Source organism: Rattus rattus, chromosome 1, assembly GCF_011064425.1.
Source record: "Rattus rattus isolate New Zealand chromosome 1, Rrattus_CSIRO_v1, whole genome shotgun sequence".
Lineage (NCBI taxonomy): Eukaryota > Metazoa > Chordata > Mammalia > Rodentia > Muridae > Rattus > Rattus rattus.
This window is the reverse complement of record NC_046154.1, coordinates 146,632,457-146,652,655: the sequence shown is the minus strand read 5'-3', so window position 1 is coordinate 146,652,655 and position 20,199 is coordinate 146,632,457. Positions and strand designations below refer to the sequence as shown.

The 20,199-nt window shown below is 37.9% G+C and overlaps 1 long non-coding RNA gene across 1 annotated transcript; it reads right to left on the bottom strand.

Annotated features, from left to right (window-relative positions):
* Window positions 1-16,388: 16,388 nt before the first annotated feature.
* On the bottom strand, window positions 16,389-19,952 carry LOC116903942. The gene is made up of 2 exons (XR_004388313.1): window positions 19,576-19,952; window positions 16,389-17,440 (listed from the first exon to the last, which is right to left on the bottom strand). It is a non-coding gene; the product is annotated as an uncharacterized LOC116903942 (long non-coding RNA).
* Between the last annotated feature and the right edge of the window lie 247 nt (window positions 19,953-20,199).

The following is a 20,199-nucleotide window of genomic DNA, read 5'->3' as shown; positions in this document are numbered from 1 at the left end:
TCTTTGTTATTTTTCCTTTTTTAAACAATTTTAAGAACAATTTTGAGTAACTAAAAGAAAGAGTTCACCTGAAAGACTAGGAGTTCAGAGAGTTTCTATATATCCTACATCCAGTTTTTCCTATGATGATGATTAAAAAAACATCATTGTTATTGGCTCTAGAGATTAAAGGCAGAATCTCACAGATGCTAAGCACATGGCCTTTTTGAATAAGAGATTTATTAGAAGAATTATTAATAGAGGGTTGAACTTAAGACTCCTTTCCCTTACATCTGGAAACCACAGAGCACCAATCATGAGGACTACTGATCACCCACATGGCATAAGATTTCTGCATTCTTTTGGAAAATTGTAAGAGGGGACATTCTCTTTGTCCCATTGGGCTAAGTTTCCCTCACAGTCCCCACCATGTTGCTCTGTGCAGCATTAATAATTTTTCTAGTAAACCCCTTAAGGCAACGAGAGGGAGTGGTGGTGGGAAACTGCATCATTTTTAATTGATGTTGGGATGTTACTGGGGATTATGTACACTTGGTTGACAGAATCAGAAAGTATTGTTTATAACTGCTGTACACTGATAATGTATTTATAAATATTTTTATATAACAATGTGTACCTTACACCATACATAAGTTATTATTTCTGTCTTAAACTCTGATGATAAGTTACCACATGGACCAATCAGCATCTGTTCTTCACCTGTAACTTCCTGCTCCAACATTAAGAAACCTGAATTCCAGGACTGGGTAGATTGCTGAGCATGAAAGGGCACTGGACATTCTTCCAGACCACCTTAGTTGGATTTCCAGCACTCACGTTGCAGCTCACAACTATCCCTAACTCTACTTCTCTCTTCTGAACTCTGCAGTCAATAAGCAGTCATGCAGTGCATAGACATACATAGAGGTCCAACACGCATATGTATAAAATAAAAATAAATACATATGCATATTCTCGAGGTTACCTTTCTGTTGTCCCTTTTTTAGTTGTGTAAATCTAAGTTTGTGTATGGAATTTTTTCTTTTCTGCTTAAAGAATGATTAGTACACTGTTATAGTACAAATTTGCTGTCATTGGGTGATTTCAAATTCTTACATCTGAAAATGTCTACACTGCCTTCATTTGATGGTTTTCTCTTATAGGCTGACAGGTTGGCTTGGAGATTTTTGTTTGTAGGATGTCATCACCTTTCTCTGCACTCCTGTGGCTTGCAGGGACCTGTCAGGACATTTTTGTCTTATCTTTACACCTCTAGGTACCCACGTTTCCTCTGTGTTTTCATTTAAGTTTTCCTGCTGTGTTGGTTGGCAACACTGTGTTATGAAATATCTAAGCACAGTTTTCTTCATGCTTTCTTTTTGAGGTTCACTGTCCATTTTAGAGCGCTAGATTTATGGTTTTCATGGAACTTGTCAGTTTCCCTTCATACTCTTTAAATTGTTTGCTTTTACCACTTTCTCCCACTATTCCTTTGGGGATGAAACTTCACGTATACTTAACTCCTAATTTATCTCACACCTTGGCTTAGTCAGGGTTTTTCTGCTGTGAACAGACACCATGACCAAGGCAACTCTATGTGAAGTAGTAACGAATGTATTTTATTTTCTTGTCTAATAATTCTGGAATTTTTATTTTATTTTAATTGATTAAATTTACTTTTTATTGTAAATCAGTATTTCTGCTTTGTTGAAATTAGTTTGATTTTTCAATTGTTAAAGGATAGGATGATATACCTTGTGAATTATCCCTAATGAGAGCTAGTGTTTTTTTGGTTTTTGGTTTTGTTTTATTTTGTTTTTAATACTGGAAAATGAATCCAGAACCCTGTGTATACTGGGAAAGTGCTTTACCACCAAGCTGTTTCCTTAACCCTTATCATCTTAACCTTTGTTCTGAGGCATAGATAAGAAATAATTCAATCCCTTAAAGTCTCAGTTGTAAAATTTAGTGAAGAAGACAAGAGCAGTGGTTGGTCTCGTGTTCATTTTTTCATACTGCCTTTTAAACCTAAGCTTTTCATGAGATTGAAACTTGGACTGGTGAGAACAGGAAATATTCCAGCCACAAGGGAACTCGAAGCAATATCCCCCTAATCACTAGGCCATTCTGCTCTTGGTCTTAGTGGTTTTCTTTTGTGCATATGTAGACCAATTGTCAGGTGATGACTAGAGACAAACTCTGGGCCTCCCTGGAGTTCCTTTCCTTTGTGCTTGCCTCTATTTTTTCACTGGAAACTCCTGACTCTCTGGACTTCCAGCTCCACATCATTACTCTGGAGAGGAGAGCAAGCTGCTAGAGTTTCCTCTGCTGCTGTCTGAAACTGGAACATAAACCAGGGCAGTCACCAGCTTAACTTATTGTCTGAATTTCACTGACTGTTCCTTCTATGCCCAGTTTCAAAGAGTTGGCAGATACATTGCTCATTTCTCTTCAAGCAGGAAAACTAAATCTGCTTGCATCTGAACCACATTCACCAGAAGTAGATGCCCATTCCCCATTTTACACAGGTAGAGTTCTGTCTCGACCACTTGTCCCATAATAAGATAGAGAAACAGAAAAAGTAACTGTGATTGGGATTGGACCACTTTTAAATGAGACATCTTTTCACAAGTACTTGACCACTGTGTGACTTTTGTCTTGGACTTGTGAACATATTTCTCCCAAGGTTCAGGAGGTCATGTAGAGCCTTTTAAATTAAGCTCGCCCATTGTTCACAGACTTGAGCAGGGACTAATATTTTCTGTTTCTTGTTAAGCTTCATCTAAATGATTTTTCCCATTTAGGAGCTCAGATTTAAGAGAAGCCCATAGTCCACAGGGATGCTTACTTCAACCCACCCACACTCCCTCAGGACTCCCACTTATTTGTGAGAATCTTACATTTCACTCAGGATGTGGAGATACTCATTTATTTTGGCTTTAAGTGACTTTCCTTAATCCATCTAAATCTCAGAGTACTTTGGCAGAAGCTCTCCATAGACTGTGGTTTAGGGAGGTGCTTGTTGTCCATTTTTAGGGCGAATGAAAGTTTCCTTTTGTACATGTTTATGTGTTGCGCTCTTGGGTTGGTCTCAGCCAAGCTTGCAGATTTTACTGTTCAGTTACCGTCATTGCAAGTACTTCTCATTGATGTGTGTCTTATTCATCAAAGTCAGAAAACTCAACCACCTTCTGAAATACGAAAACCAGAGGAAAAGAGTCAGTTAATCATCTAGCTGTCAACTCTGTTTAACAATCTCTCTTTCACTGGTCTATAACTATTGTTATGTCATTTGGGACTTTCTCATTGCCTTCCTTCTATGTATTTAACACCTTCTCTATGAGTGTTATATCCACCTACAATATGAAATGAATACGAAACCTTCCTTAGTTATTACCTTTTGATTAAGGTACACCTTCCCAACACAGTTAAGTCTATTCTTTTCTAGAAGCACCTGACTCCTACTAACTGGTTCTAAGTCCCTTCCCCAGACTATAAACCTTATGGAGATAGCCTAGCATATACTAGACATATGTGATGGTTACAGGATATAGACTAGACTTGTATGACACTCTTTCCTTTAATATGTTTGTTTTCTCTTTTTCTTTCTCCTTTTTTCTTTTTCTGAGTGTAGCTCATGCGTGCTGGGAGACTTTTTGTATTGCTATTTAGTTCACCAAGAACAAGATTGACATTAGCTAGGCTTTACACACATTTATTCAGTTTAGTGTATTAATAAATAGAACTTTGACAAATGTAGATAAACCCTGTGTAGCATGCAGTGAAACATGCAAACCAATAAGAGAGACAGCTGAAGGAACAGCTCCATTCACTGAATTCCTGGACAGAAGTGCAGATCTTTGGCTCCCACAGAACCATGTGCTAAATGAAAGGGACTCTAGCTCCCACTGAATGATGGGAAACAGGGAAAATCCTTTCTCACTCACTGTTTTGCTCTTTAAAACCCACCTTTCTCTCCCTTACAGAAGCATTGTTAGAGTGTAGGTTGACTTCTGACTATCATTCCATGTTCAGATATTTAAGGTGGTATTCATTTGTGCTGCAGGAGAGATTATGGAACCTTCTCATTAATGTTTTTCATCTAATTCTGGCTTAGTATTAGACATTTAAATAAATTTTACAAACACTCAACTCCAAGTGTGTTTGGAGTTATCTATTTACTGTCCATAATGACTAGGGGTTTATTGGTGGTGATCTGTTCAGACATTTTTTAGGGTTGTGGGCATATGAGAGAAATCAAACCAGGGCCTCTCATGTGCTTGGCAGACACTCGTCACTAAGCTGCATACCCAGCTCCTGAAAAACATCCTCCTATGATTTCAGCACATCACTTCCTCTCTTCAATTTTAATTTTTAACAAATATTTTATATGTAAACTGTTTTGTCTCCATATATGTCTATGAACACATGCTTGTCTGGTGTCCACAGAAAGCAGAAAGGGAGTATCAGGCCCCCCAGAACTGAAACTACAGACAATTATGAGTCACCAAACCCATGTCCTCTGAAAGAATAGCCTGTGCACTCAACCAATGAGCCACCTCTCCAGTCCCCTGTCCTCTCTTATTTTCATAATTGTCTTTGTCTTAGTTGGCTAAGGCAGTCATCTGTCCTAATCAGTTAACACCTTTTGCATAGTTCCATGGGCTGAAAGTCCACACAGATCAACAGTGTTCTAGCAAGGCCTTGATTCTAGCAAGTCTCTCTTTTCATTTTCACACAGCCATCTTCTCATAGGAGGGAGGGATTTACTCTCACTTCCTCTTTGATAACCAAGGAGCAAATGTTACCACCCTTAAAATTTACTATTTCCATTGGCCCTATTTTCAAAATAAGAACATGATGGGATGGGTAAAGCTTCACCAATGAGTTTGGATGAAACTCAATCCAGTCCAGAACACTTCTTATTTTCACTTGCCTTTGACTTAATAGTATCCTTCTTTCTTGAACCTCAAATTATTCTTCTTACCTTAACACACCTTCAGTATGGTACTATTTCCTATACCTAATTTATGCACCACTCTAAGTACTATCAATGGATGAATGGATAAACGTTATGTACTACACCCACACAAAGAATATTATTAATAAAGATGAACAGCATGTCAATTTTAGGAAAAATGGATATACATGGGGGTTGTTAGATTACGAGAATTAAGGCAGGCTCAAAAGTGAAACTACTGCCTGTTTTATCTCACATGTAGAATAGGACTTCTGTCACTCTGGAAATAAGGCAACAGTTAATCGCATTACTTCATGAACTAAAAAGCTTCTGTACAGCAAAGCCTATGGAATAAGAGTTGGGGAATAAGAAAGATGGACTGTGAAGAAAAGAGGACATTTTGACAAATGGTGTATGGGAAACTGGGTATCTATATGCAAGAGACCACACACTTATCTTTCACTCCACATAAAATTTAACTCTTAATGGGTTAAGGACCTCCATGTAAGACCTGAAACTCTGACACTACTAAAGGAAAAAGCAGCAAGTACACATTATTATTTTTGTTTAGCTGTCAATTATTAGGGGTATTATTTAAAAGTTACATGTCACTTCCTGGTATTTATATTATTTATTCAGTACTTGCATTGTTTACCATTTAAATAATTTATATCCTTTAACTAAATTGTATGATCTTTCATAAGAGAATCTAGCACATTTCCTTAAGAAACTACCACAGACATGATGAATCTCTGTCTATTTTTCCTTCACAGCCATCATTCATCATATACAGTACTTGCTTTTATAATAACCACCAATGTCTTATGATGGGCAATACAAACCCTAGTGCAGAGGTGAAAGCTTCGACAAGCAATCTAACTTCCCCAAATGACTAAGCAAAGACAGCAGTGAGTCTCAGCTCTGAACCTGACTCTTCCTCCAGATCTCCTGCCACCCATGTTACTTAGTTTAGTTACACGTGAATAACATAGAACATGTTTTCTTACTGTTTCTCAAAAATATACCGACAAAAGTAAGCCCTTTCTCCTACACCAGATGGACTACTCTCCAATCAGTGCTAAGGGAGCAAATATGAGAGTCGAGAATTGTGACCTTTGTCCTTTGCATGCCTTGAGTCAACACTTACCGTAATGTTAGTGAGTAGAGATTTCATACAGAGTTATATACACTCCATAAGCTCACATTCTTTATGACTGGCCCTGAGTCCCAGTCTCTGAATTTGATCTATGTGGAAGAAGCTGTCAAATCCACATCATGGGCCATATTCCTGGTGCAGAGAATCACTCTATATAAATAAATGTGCTGTCCAGGGTAATAAATGTGCTGCCAGGATAGCAAAGGTCTTGACTTTAGAGAGAGCTAACTCTTGAACCTAGGCCAATTCTAAGTATCAGTATGAAGTTTGACAACTTAATTTTTTCTGTTCAGTTATACTTGTAAAATGAAATATAAGCTCTGTATCAACTAGTTGCAAGATTAGTATGCATAACATTCAGTCAGATAAGGAATATTTCTTCAGATGGAGATAAGCACTGTGAGTGAATAAAAGGTTGTAAAATTCTTTATTCTACTATAAGTAATCTCAAATAGTGAGGAGAAACACTGGTAGCTTAAGCTTAACAGAACTGGGGAATGCACGAAGCCTGGAGTGAGGTAAGTCCTGACTGAATATGTATGGTTGACATGAACCAGCCATGTCAAGGACTGTAGCCTCAGAACAGTGAGAAAATAGCAAAGCCTTCCCTTCTAGTCCATGTGCAAATGTTTTAGTGAATACAGAAAATGTCCACCATAGCTTTCTCCCTGTATATTTATGGCCAGAGGACAGTTCCACCAGAGTCTGTGCATACTGAGATTAGCTATCTCTGTCTTGTTGATACAGCTGAATACCATAAACCCTGCCTCCTTGTCTATCTGCATGTCATAAGCCCTAACCCTGTTCAGCTATATGCAATAAACAGTCGCTCTGTTCAGCTATATCTAACATTCTGAGCTCCCAGGGCTGCTGGTGTTTCTCCACCAGAGCCTAGTTCATATGAACCTAGCTATTTCTCTATGTCCATGTTTCTGTGTGTGTTTGTCTTTTCTTCATTCCCTGGGTACCCCAGTTAGTTCTATTCCTAGAGCCATGCTGGATTTCACAACTAAATATACAACCAGAGGTTAATAACGTTATCTTATACTAATAATAAGTATCACTCAGACATAATCCTAACCTTGTGATGTCAGGGGCAACTGTAGTCCGAAGTTACCTCGAAATTAAGTTACAAATCCTTCTGACCTTGAAACTCAGGAACATATTCTTCTCCCTCTACCCTGAATTAGAAACTATTAACTAGGTTTAAAATCACTCTTCTAAGGAGAGAAGGAACCTAATATCTTGATTTTAATTTTCAAGAAGTAGCAAGTATTAAACCAGAAATGATAATATTTGTATGTGATTCCATAAATAATTAAAGTGAAAGTTGTCTAGAGTTATGATACCTCCCTCCCATTTGTAGTTCTTGTCCCAATTTGTCCCTTAAGTTGAGCAAGGGATATCTTTCCCTGAGTATTATACACACAAGATCAGATACAAGGCAAGGGAAGGGCTGGGGCCAGCTCACCAGGCTTATCAAGACCTATTTTTATGCACATCACTTCCTACTATGTGGTAAGTAATGCGATGCAGGCAGTAGCATGGGTTATAGAGAGATCATTTATACCCAAACCTAGATATACAACACAAGGCAGAGAGTTTTGTTCCAAAATACTAACTTGTCACTTGTCAGCACATCACAAAATCTGACTTTGATTTAGGGTGGTCTATACAGAATAATACAAATACAGAATTTCCCACTATAGACTATACTTTAATTATGATATGTACTAGAGGGGAGGGGTTAGTATATTACAGCACACTCTGTAATGACATCTCTTTTGGCTTTGGGAAAGTACATTTACTTACTGGTCTGGAGGAGATGTTAATACAAAAAAGTCAATGTCACTGACAGACAAATGACATGATAAACATAAACTTCTCAAAAGGTCACCTTGGAGAGGACCACATGTCACAGCTAACCTCTTTGGTCTGGCTCTCGGGCTGGCAATCTCACAAACTTGGACTGTCGTGTAGATTTCCAGAGTGTCTTGAATTTGACTCAGTCAGAAATACCACAGGTCAGGTTCTCTTTCTTCGGTGGTATTGATTTCCTTCCGAGTCTATGAAAACGATCCAGTGAAAGGACGAAGCAAACAAAACAAAGACCATGAAAAGGAAAACAAGAACGGAATTTCACTAATGACCTCAGAGCTCCTCTAAGATCTGGTTTAATTCACATGGCACTTGCTGGGGTGGCATCCAGACCAACTCCAGCTTCCCAGGTTTCTTCTCAACATTTCACATTCCACTTAGCAAGACTTCAACACACACACAGATGCAAACAGATTTCTTATTTTGTCTGAATGTCAGCTCATATGACTTAGGCTGGCAAGAGACTGTAACTTGCATTTGGCACTGGTTGACTAGGCAGATGCAGACCTTGTACGTGTAAAGAAAGAAGGCAATGCTGATGTGTTCCCCATGTATCTGTAATGCGAATGGGCATGGCATAGCATTTGCTTCTGGAAGATTGAAATGCAATATGAAAAAGAAATAATCAAGGGGCAGTTCTCTTCAGTGAAGATGCTGGTGCAGAAATCCTGCCCAGCTCTTCCCAGTCAAAGATCCTTCACAGTATGGAAACAAAACCTTACGCACATTCTAGGACACTACTCCAGAAAATAATATGAGGTGCAGCTGAACAAAGGCAGCCAAGAGTGTCAGGGAATTAAGTGCTGAGATGGGAGTTGATCCAAGATCCACACATCTTTCTTTGACCTATCAAAGTTCAAAGCTGCCTGGCAGTTGCTGCCCTTGGGAACACCTTCACTTTTATCACAGTGAGAAGTTTGGCCTGAAAGCCTCTGGGGAGATGCCAGCCTTACCTTTTATGTAATCTGATTTGGAACCATGTGCACCATTGGCCTGCCTTCAGTTGGACAGAGAATCAAAGTCCATTGAAACCTGAATCAAAGGAAAGGAAGAAGATGATGGCATTGTCTCCTAAACCCTAGAACAATTACAAATACTTATTCTGAGTTCTTTCCTGCTCTGACTCTGCATAGCAAAAATGGGAAAGAAAAATATGTGAAAATCTCAGAGCAGGAGTAGAAAATGAAAGCCACACCTTGCTCCGCTGGACAGCTGAACACATACACTAATAAACACTAGGGAAGAGGCTTAGTATCCAACAGTTACATCCTTGGCTTCACACCAGGCAATTGGGATTAAGTGTGAGCTCTATTGCTCCTTGACTTGGGCAATATCATAGGGGATTAAGGCTAAACCACATCCTTTCTCAGATGAAGTCAATGAAAGCAGAATGACTTTCTGTGAGTATACAAATAAGTCCATGCACATTTAGCATTGAGTGACCATAAGCATGTTGATTTACCTTTATTATAATTGAATGTATACGTAAATCTCCACTAAGATATCTTATAAAACAAGATGTTCCCTGTTTTTTAACAGGGTTTCCAATCAGAGAGGTGTCTCTTCATTTATGGATATCACAACAAATGTCTTAACATCATGTAGCATTCTTTCCTCCACCCCTCATTAGCACCACGCATGCTCTCCCTACTAACAACAGTATCTATTCATCTGTACCACTTCCAGTTCTGACCCTTCACTTTAATACCTAGAGGCCAGTGTCCAATGGAGCCCCACACCAGAATTTTAAAGAAGAGAGGACAAGGTATTTTCTCTTCATGATTGCTCCAGCACAAAGGATTTAGGCTTAAGAAAACCCTCTCCTAGGCTACTGCTTATGTACATTTTCTGATGTTTTGAGACCCCACTCAGCAGAAGAACTGACTCTATAAATACAAACTCACATCAGATGCCATCATTGATGAGAGTCTTCTCAGAGTCAAAGGCGGAGACTGTCACTTTGGAGATGGGGTCATGAAAAACAGATGTAGCCAGCAGGACTAGCAGTACAGAGTGCTCTCTGACATTACTGATACAGACTTTTAGGAGACCATGCTCTTGCCATGACTAACCTTCGTTAAGGTCTTCTGAAGTCAGTTCCATCTGGGGACAGAGGCCGAAGTCTTAGCCTCCCTGGTTTCCTGTTTCACAAGTTGCTTACAACCTATACCATCGTACAGATCACTTCACTTGATTCTCTCTTCTATCTAAGAGGGATGAACAGGACAATTTCATGTCAATCTGATACAAGTCAAAATCATCTAAGAGAAGGGACCCTCAATTAAGAAAATGCCTCCATAAGTTTGGGCTGTAAGCCTTAGGGCATTTATTAATTAGGATGAGGAGGCCTATTGTGGGTGGTGCCATCCCTGGGCTGGAGGTCCTGTGTTTTGTAAGAAAGCAGACTGAGCAAGTTATGGAGAGCAAGTCCATAGACAGCATCCTTCTGTGGCCTCTATACCAGGTTCTACCTTGAGTTTGCTGCCCTTTTTGAGTTCCTGTCGTGACTGACTTCAATAATAATATGGAAGTCAAACAAAGGTTCCTCCTTACCTTGCTTTTGATCAGGATGCTTCATCACAGCAACCAAAACCCTAACTAAGACAGAGGGAGATAGTCAACAGACTACTTCTTAGGGCCACCATAAATATTAGAAGATAAAATGGACACAGAGTTTGTGAGAAGAAGCTAAAAATGGGAGACACTCAAACATAACTTATTGAAAAAAACAGTCATTTTCCAAAAAGTTATTTAAAATTTTGTAACTATAATTTCATTTTACAAAGAAAATTGTGTGCTCAGCTATGGATTACAAAGAAAATGAAATTTTCAGATCTCTTTGATATCATATCATATCATATTTTCTGTATTTCTGGGCCTAAGTGCGCAAAAGAGTCACCCAAAGAGACTCGCAAGTATTCATGTCTGGTTTCACCTCTAGATGTTCTGATTCATAATCCTGGGATTAGATCCCAGCTGTGAATTTTTCTTAGAATCCTCCATAATTATGAGATGGTAAGCTAACTTGCAGAAGCACTTGAGTTACAAGACAAAATATATGCTTAATGAGTTGGAACTGTATGCTACAATTTTATGGTTTTCCATTATTAATTGTGTAGGATTGACTGAGAAGCCCCAGACAATTAGGTGGTTTTTGAAGAGAAATATAATACTGAGGTCAACATGTAAGTTTTCTACAGGTATGTTACAGGTGCCATGCAATTACTGTACTTTCAGAAAGGGCTGAATATTGAAGTTTCTTGAGCTGACATTTGTCATTTAACAGTTGTCTTACTTGGGATTTATTTTGTTGTGAAAAGACACCATGACCATGGCAACTCTTACAAAGGACAGAATTTAACTGAGGCTGGCTTACAGTTCAGAGGTTTAGTCCATTACCATAATAGTGGGAAGTATGGCGGCACACAAGCAGATAGGGTTCTGGAGAAGTAGTGGAGGGTTCTACATCCTGATTGGCAGGCAGCAAGAAGAGAGAGTAGCTCTGGGTCTAGCTTGGGCTTCTGAAACCCCAAAGCCCTCTTGCAGTAGTATACTCCTCCAACAGTGCCACATTTACTCCAACAAAACCACACTGCACAATAGTACCACTTTCTATAAGCCTATTGGGGCCATTTTCATTCAAACCATCACAGTGGTCCTTTCTTAGGATGGATAATAGTGCTACTATTCTCAGAATGGTAGTCATTATGCTTTGATTAGAACTTACTGTACCAATTATATAATAAACATTTGTATCTTCCAGACTGCATATACTGAAACACTAACTCCCAGTGGAATCTAGAGGCAAGCCTTCGGTTTAAATAAGGTCATAGCAAAGACAGGAAGCAAACCTCAACAGAATCTAACCACCAAGTGCCTGACACCTGGTCATGAAGCTTCAAAGAAATGTCAAATACCCATCTTTTATCAACCCCTTAATGCATGATATTCTATTCCAAATGACCATATCTCTCACAGTGTCAGAATATCAAATGGTGCCTTATCTAAGCTCATTTAAATGCTGATCTTGTATTGTAGCTAAAGAAGTCTCCCAGAAAAGCTACTGATGAGTGCTAAACTCAGATGCCCTGGGTGTTAACTGCTATTCACACTGATGGCAAAAGCTGAGGTACTGAACTCTTCAAACCTTTATAGAACATAATGATGAGGATATAAGATGGAAATGGATTCAGATCTCAGTGGAATGTCTTGTTAGACTTCCTAGATATAACAATGAAGTTATTGTGCTGAGAGCCACAGTGTGTTAGCTATACTTACTCAGTCTTTGAGGAATGTAGCAAGTGTTCAAATCCCAATGTGAACAACAAAGTCCTAGGATTGGTACTATGGCACACTATTTTTTATCTTTCCCCTTCAAGAGATCTGTTTGGCATGATAACCTTTGTTCTAATAAGATACAAGCTTAAGTCTCAATGTTACTGGCAAATTACCTATGCAGAATTCATTTTTTCCATGACTTTTATAACTTAGTTCTTGAGAGTTTCCCGAGGCAAACAGTTCTAGTTTGGTAGCACAATAAAACAACTCTAGAACATTAGATGCCAAGAACACACTAATGAAGGTTCATTTCTTGCTCACATTGCTTGTCTAATTCATATCAGGAGAGCAATACTCCACATAGCTATGGACCTAGTCATCTTTATATGCTACCATTTCACCTTGTAACACATATTAGAAAGAAGTGTCTATGCCCTAAGTCTCTTGCAAATGCCTTGGCTTGGAAGTGATATGTCATATTACCCAGGTGATTCATTGACCAGGACTAGTTATGTAATCTACCTACCTGCAAGGACCTTCCAGAAGTCTAGGAGGCAAAAAATAATGTTGAGTAAAAAACAGTATGCATCACAGAATACAAATAGCAAGTATATAAACATTACCAAAACCTTGTTTTTCATATTATTCAAGATATATACATATTTGTTTCTCTTCTGAAAATATAAACTTTCTTAGTTCATCTGAGGCCCCTGATACATGATCCTGACTATGTTAGAAGGAAAGTTTCTTGTGCAGCTTTTTGTTTAAAATTTCATGGTCTGGGGGGGCTGGAGAGATGGCTCAGTGGTTAAGAGCACAGACCGCTCTTCCAGAGCTCATGAGTTCAATTCTCAGCAACCACAGCCATCTGTAATGGGATCTGATGCCCTCTTCTGGTGTGTCTGAAGACAGCTGCAGTGTACTCACATATATAAAATAAAACCTTTTTTAAAAATTTGTTTACATTATTAAAAAATAATTTCATGTTCTAATATAAAGTTTCTACAACCACCATAGTCCTCTTTTCACTGAGAATCCACATAGTAGTGCAAGTCTTGGGGCAGTCACTCATCAAATCCCCATGTTTATAAAGGCCTCTATACAAACTTATGTGCTAGATCTATAAGCTTCTCCTTTGGTTGTAAACTCTTTTTAAACATACATTTGCAAATCACATGCTGGCCATTTCATCTTAGAGGCTGGCACTCCTCTTTGCATGTACTAAGCAATATTTGAAAGAAATGAATGCTGTGTGGTTTCTGTCTTCTTGAAACAATGGCTCATTTCTTCCCATACATGTACATTCTTCATGTACAGCATAAATGATCTAAGCCCAGCTCCAACCATTTCTCAGATGCTCACATCTGAACATCCAGATGTGGGGGTCTAAAAACTTCAAAGACAAGAGGCACCAGAACCATCACACAAAGTTTACAGAATAACGAAGCACAAGTTGGAAACCAAAAAGTACTGGCATGTGAAAGTTGGGATCTACAGGAGAGCAAGAATTCCATGTCCAGATGAAGACAGATTGTGGGGGCTGTTCTCAGTCCCACACCTAGTGACAGTGGCTCTCTATATGTTCAATGTATGTTAATGTATGTTTCATTAGTTTGAAAACAGAGATGATGTATAAAAACATCAAACATTAAAATTATATCAAGTGACTGTGAATAAATGGACAAAATACTTATATTGTATTTTGAAGACCCTAACTGAAAGACCCTAAAACTGAAGACCCTAAAAGCTCCATGAAGGTAGATATGGTACCGTGCACCCCAAGGTTCCTACAGGGTTATAGAAGGTGGAGACACCTAGGAGGTCCTCAAAGCATACTATTGAGCCAGCCTGACAAATGAATTGGTGAATGAGTCCTGTCTCAAACAATCTGGAAAGTGATGACTGAAACTCAGTGCTGCACTCTGATCTTCACATACATACTATTGTGTATGTGTTTAATCACACACACACACACACACACACACACAGACAGACACACACACACAGACACACACACACACACACACACACACACACACACACACACACACATACACAGAGGGGGTGGTAAACAAAGACTACTTTGAGATAAGCCAGCTGGACTAATTCCTAAACCCCTTCATTACTACAAAATAAAGAAATAGACACTGTCAAGTTAGAACATCAGAACACACTGACTGAAAAGACCTGAGGTTTGCAATGCCTTATTTCGGACGTAAATGAGGAAGAAGCTAAGTTTCTTACATGCAGGTTTCTATTCAATACAGCTGTTTTTATTTCAGCCACAGGAAATTTCTACAGCACCATTAAACTTGCTTACTAGAGGTTGTTCCACAAATGTGGCCACACTTGTCTCTCCCTTCAAATCCAGCTGTGCTTACTGGAACCAGAGACCTAGAGGTTCAAGGATTTTGACCTTCTGCTTCCTAGACACAGAGTGTGGACCACCCACTCTGTGAAGTGTCTATAAAATGTTGACTCTTGAAATCACTTTTACAATCTCTTAAATCCCAGTGTTTCCCTAGGATGTCTGTCCTCCTTCCACTGCACAGACTCATCAGGTGACATCATCTACAGCCTCAACTTCTATTATGCTCTATTTGATCATCCGCACAACGATGACACTTAAAATCTTGGCTATATCCTGAGCTGAACTGAGCATGTGAACATCTGCACATCGTTTGAAGATATTTCACCACCAGGTGTCCTGGCTAGAATCTCAACACTATCTGTGACCTTTCTTTCCCATCTTTAATCAATTAGTTGTCTCGATTCCTCCCTTTCTGTGCAGTTTGCTCTCCAGCTCTGATTCTATAAGTGTCCTAGCCATTCCTCTGGCATCCAGTTTTTTCCCTTTATGACCAATTTCCTCATGGTTCCCAGAAATTATCTTCCTAAGCAGAAAATTATACTATTTGCTAGCTCAAAGCTCTTTGCTGTTTTCCTTCCCTTCTGGATGGGGTGTAACTTGCAACTGACCTTATGACTTGGTTGTTACTGACTTCTCCACCACTTGGCAAAAATCTGTACAGCCATGCTCCAGCCACACTGTCTACTCACCTCAGTCATAGGTTAGACATGTATCTTTGGAAAAATTCTTGAGCAAAGCCAGGTGAGTTTTACCTGGAACAACCACCCTTTTCCATTCATAGGTTTTGTAAATTTCCACTTCCCTGACTGTACTCAAACCCTCAGCCCTCACCAATTCCACTCACCCCTTTTGCCTTGGAAACACTCCTTCACTTCTTTACAAACTGGAGTTGGGTTTGGTTCACACTAGACTCCTTTTGCTTGCAGCAGGATATTCTTGATTAGAATCTGTCCTTACCTTTGCTTAGCGTATGACTTGGTCTGTCTTCCATGCTGCATGCAGTAACATCAATTCTTATTTCCTGGTGCATGTGGTTTTTGATATTCATGTGGGACAGGAGACTGGTAGTCTTCAGAAAAAGTCCATTGGCAAATGGAAGGCCAAGTTTGAATATGCCATTACTGGAGGAGAGTGTGGCTCTCAGATAAACACATTATTTGTGACATATTTTAAACCAAAAATTTCTAACAGGAAAAATATTTCAAATCACCAGTTGAATCTTTTTGAAACTTCATTTCATGATGTAGAGTGTTAAATAAGAAATATTCTGATCCTATGAATTTAATCTTCTTCCTTCTGGCTTTCTGCTGAAAAACTGTTTTACGAGCTGTTATAATTTGGATGAAAAATGTTCCCTCTCAAAGACTTGTAGGGTTCCCAATAACATTTTCAGAAGTAATGTTTTAGATAGAGAAGTAACTGGATCTTAAGTTATCAGACTTATATCAATGGGGTAATCTGTTGATGAACGGACACTTAAATGGGTTATCAGGATGTAATGGAAACTAGAAGGCTAGACCTGGCTGGGGGAAGTAGGTCACTGAAATGTATACGTTGTTTCTGACTTTCAATTTCTATGCTTCTGGGCCTTCATGAAGTGAGTGATCTCACATCACATAGTCCTTCTGCCATGTCAATCTGCTTCACCATGGGCCAGTGGCAAAGGAGCTAGGAGACCATGCTCTGAAACCTCCCAAAACATGGAACAAAATAGAACTTTCTCCTTGATGGTACTCAGTTATGTTGTTATATCCACGAACAGCAACTAATACATAAACCTTTAATTTATTTCCATCTATAAAAATACTTATTACTAAGATTAGTTTCATCATACAAAAACAATAATGTAAGAAAATTTATTACATCATTTATAATTTTAGTATTTATATTTAAACATGACTTAATTCAGAAGTCAGAAATTGCTTGTTTATTCCTTAGCTCTGTTTTAGTCTTTAACAATTGTTTCTTTTACAGCTATACAGAGTTGTATAATTTAGCATTAATTCATTAAAGCCCACCAAAAAGTCTTGCGTTTAAGGCAAATAAGATAAAAAATAGCAAATGTAGTCAATAGATTAACTGAGATCCATTCACTTAGAATCAATACATAGCACATTCCAAAAGAGGCATCCATCAGATTTAAACTGGAAGTCTTAATGTGACTCACTAATTGGATAAATGAACCAGTGATTTTCCTTGCAAGTGCTCTGAGGGCATGCATTTCATTATTTGTTATTTTGCTTTACTGAAGTAACATATCTGTATATTTTAATAGGAATGGGTAATATAATGATATTGGGGCAGTTGTGGGGGGTAAATTTCTTCCCGATGCAAAGAGTTTACATCTCAGAGGCTAACACCAAGCAGTTAACTGCTGCAAAGGACTAATGCTGTATCTTGGCACATGTGGGCAACTGTAATGTTTATTAACCTGAAATATGAGATACTATTATAAAAATAGAGGTAGAAAACCTGAGCTAAATTAAAATCCAGAAAATTTTAAGCACTCGAGTCAGCCAACATTTAATATATCAAACATTAATTTTAATAACTACATATAAAGTAACATAAACCCAAGACACTGACCAGATCAAAGGATATCAGATTCCATAGCCAATTGACTGAATTAGTGTTCTTGGACTATACATAGATGCACACCCTCCTTACAAGAGTGCTTGTTTATTATTAACATTAGGAAAATAACATTTCTTAGAGATTACATTTAGTACATCAAAGTAGGACTATATGTAAGGATTCAGTCAGCTACAGTCTCCTTAAGGACCACTTGTAAATTCCTTTGCCTGTTTAACAGACAGACCTGTAGAAGAGAAAAAACAGAAAAAGAAAAAGAAAATACATTCAACAATTCATGCATGGAGCTGCACAGCATAGGAGAGATTGGAACTTTATTGCTTTCTTCTACTCTGAATGAATTTTTGCCGTGGCCATGATCTTGCTGTACCTACATCAGCCACATTAGCCCCATGTTTTAATAGTATTTAAATTCTGGTATCTGCATAAAATCCTAATCAGAATGTCATTTTATATTTTTCTGCTTCGTGTCACAATTATATCTATTATTTCTGGTTTGTCAATTAAGCAATACTTTGGAAGAAGTATATCAATCTTTACAGTGCTCACAGGGTTTGGTGGAATACTTTGCATACAGCAAAATTCTCAATAAATTTTTATTTAATGAGAGAGGAGAAACAAAGGGAGGAAGGATGACAGAGTAGGAAGAGGGGATTCCACCTGTCTTTGCCTATTTCTTCTTTACCTAGAATTCATTATTTACTCCAAGCAACCCCAGCTAACTCCCATCTTTGACTAGTACCTATCACCCATGACAATCACTCACTCTAGACCCTCGATTAGAATTGTCTGGTGCACAGACGTACCTATTCTGTCAAGATGATTGTCCATTATATACCCTGTCCATGTTTTTCTTTTCTTCCATGTTTGTTGGTTATAAACTACACTATTTGTCATGCCACCCACAATTGTGATGAGCTACTTTTCTAGTATATTTCCAAATCTATTTATTAAATATGAATCACCAGAATGACAGTGTTTCTAGGTACTCTTGGATTGAAGAACAGTATACCTATAAGCCTTGTAAAAAACATTTGAAAGACAAAAGTGCATGATGGCTATGGACCTACTAGTAGAGTCAGTCTATGGTACAAATGGACAGAACCACAAAGAAGACATATGTAAGGACTTGGAGACTTGATCAAGAAAAGACAGGATTTTTTGCTCACCACATTTTCAAACAAAAGGTTATAAAGACTTTAATAATTTATATAACATCTGTTAATTATGGAATTATTGTGAAGAAACAAAAGCAATTATCATATTACTAAAATACAACATTAATGACATTTTTGTTTGTAACCATCCAGGTTATTTTCAATAAATATAAATTTCTTGTGTATATGCCTGTACTGTATATATGAAAAAATTAGTTTATATTTAATATTCTGTTCTATGACTTGATTTTTTAATAAAAATATTAGGATAAAACTTCCACATCAGGATCAGAATGTATGTGTATATATGAATATATGTGCATGTGTATGTGTATGAATATGTATATTTATATATCTGATGTATCCTAAAAAATCATAGTTCTTTAGTATGAAATGAATATAATTTCAAAATTAACTCCTGTTGGTGGAAACTAGATTATTTCTATTTTTATATGCTTTCCACATTTACTATAAAATTTTCCTAGGTTTTATAATACAACATTTTCTTATTTTATCTAAAACATACAAAGGGGAATATACTATTATTAATGCAACATACAATGTATTGAAGAAATTTTCTTGAAATGATTTTCTAATATGGAATTCGCAGGTTAATACGTGCATAGGGTGAAAACCAAATGAGCAACTATGGGAGACTCAGCTGTGGGAGAGCTCCCTTTCTTAGGTCCACAGTGGCATTGGCCAGCCACATGTAAGGTGTAGACTATTCCAAAGTTCTTTTTAGTTTTGTTATTTTGTGACTTACTGGATACCAAGGGAAACAAAATTCACTGGTTCTCTCTAAAATATCTAAAAAGAAGATATTTCTGATTGTTTTTTATCTTTTTAAAAAAATTGGGATATATAGATATTTTCATAGATACGGTGTTTGTTGTTCTGAAAGTTCAGGGAATAATCAGTGGCACTGTAGAGTCTAGCACACCTGGGAAATATGGTTTTAGCCTCTATTTATCTAGTCTCTAGATCTAGAGTCTAGAAGTTATTTATTGTCCTAGAACAGCAAACTGAGGAAGCAGGAGGGAAGGGGAGAGAAGGAAAGGAAGATAATGTAGGGGACTAAACACAAACTTTTTTCTCATGATGTTCTAAACAATATGTATTTTAAACAATATGAGCTGTGAGCAGTTACAGAGAATATACCCGATTACCTGCTGTTGATATTAAATGCCATGAGCAAACATACCTGAGTAGACCAGGGTAGGGCAGGAAGAGCATGGCACACAGAGAAGATCAGCAGAACCTGGGCAATTGGAAGAGAAAGGTAATACACTGGGTTTAGACCAAAATTAAAATTCTCTACTGCTTTAACCCATTCCTCGAGAAAACTAATCACAGGTAAGATCAAACTCAAACCTTCAGTGTGAGTAGAGTGACAGCCGCATGTTAACTGTTCAACAGTGTGCAGGTTGTCATTCTGCAATCCAGTCAATTTCAATTTCAACATCTTGTTGGTTTTTAAATAAAGTATAGAGAAAATGTCTCCCTAGGTCATATTCTGGGAATACATGTGAACACTAGAAATGTTCTCATCTAGATAATAGTCACAATTCTGAGGCTCAGTGTGAGTTAGACAGAGGTCGAATGAATAATTATATGTACCATATAATGATGCTATAAAAGTATACAAAGTTTCATCATCCTGAAGCTGGAGATTTACATGTGATAGTGTCTATGCACTAATAAACCATATTTATAGCAAAGGATGCACAATACTGCATCATCAGTGGAATTCTTCTGGATGAAGTAAGGAGAGTAGACTGTGAGCTGATCTCTAAAGAAAGGAAAACAGTGCCTACTGGGATGATAG